Consider the following 1,100-nt stretch of genomic DNA (forward strand, 5'->3'; position numbering starts at 1 on the left):
AGGGCTCCTGGACTGCGACAGGGTGCAGGCTGGGTTGAGGGACTCCCCACCCCTGAGTGCATGAATTTCATGCACCAGGCCTCTAGTCTAATATAATTACTCCACCATTTAAATGTATTAGATACCTACTAATACTGTATGCCAACCTCTGGGGTAAAGATCCGAATCCAATGATGTCATCATCTTATCTCTATTTTACAGAGGAGGAAACAGAGAAGTTAAGACTTACTGAGTTCAGTAGCACATCAGAGGCAAAACTTAGTTTTGAACTCAAGTCTTAAAAGCTGATGTTTTTCCCTATAATTCCCCATTTCTCTCCTTGACTTGGCAGATTTATCTTGCTTCTTTAAAATGCATGTGAGAGAAGCGCAGTTCTTCAGCCATAACACCACCTCCAAGACAGATAAGGGCACTAAATTTCACTGACACATTAAATATTTTGGGGTTCTTTTTTTATAGCTGAAAAGCTGAGAGGATCTCTTTTTTTTTCTTTCTTTTTTTCTTTTTAAGCCAAAGATCAGCTAGAGCTGAGGCTTCTGGAATTTTAATAGCCATCTATTATGAGCACAATGTCATCACAGAGTGTAAGAAGTTATCACAGTCATTACCGTATCATTGTAGCTATTGGTTTTAAAATAAAATGCAAAACTCCAGCTCTTTAAAATATGATTAATGCATGCTTACTCCAGTTGCACATATACTAAAATTGGAATAATACAGAGAAGATTAGCATGGCCCTTGTGCAAGGATGACACGCAAATTCGTGGAGTGTTCTATATATTTTAAATAAGAAAATAAAATATGATTACTGCATTTCACTTTATTAGGCTCTCATACTATGTTTCTCTCTCTCTCTCTCTCCCTCTCTCTCTCTTCTCTCTCCTCTGTCTCTTTCTTTGGGCATTTCATCTAAGCCACAAAATTACAGGTCTCTATGTTATTGTACTTTATGGTTGGTTAAGTTAGGTCAGGGTGATAATGAGAGAATATTAATAATCCTTGTTTTAACAAGCCTAAATTTATACCACTGCCAGAAGTTAATTGCTCTGTTATACTCCTGGTGCTAAGAATTACTGAGTACTAAGGGACAGTGGTAGGGG

The 1,100-nt window shown here is 37.6% G+C and overlaps 1 non-coding gene across 1 annotated transcript; it reads left to right on the forward strand.

Moving 5' to 3' along the window:
- The first annotated feature begins 676 nt into the window (after positions 1-676).
- Positions 677-783, forward strand: LOC118667844. Its single transcript, XR_004971421.1, has one exon. It is a non-coding gene; the product is annotated as a U6 spliceosomal RNA (small nuclear RNA).
- Positions 784-1,100: the final 317 nt, after the last annotated feature.

Source organism: Myotis myotis, unplaced genomic scaffold (assembly GCF_014108235.1).
Source record: "Myotis myotis isolate mMyoMyo1 unplaced genomic scaffold, mMyoMyo1.p scaffold_m19_p_12, whole genome shotgun sequence".
Lineage (NCBI taxonomy): Eukaryota > Metazoa > Chordata > Mammalia > Chiroptera > Vespertilionidae > Myotis > Myotis myotis.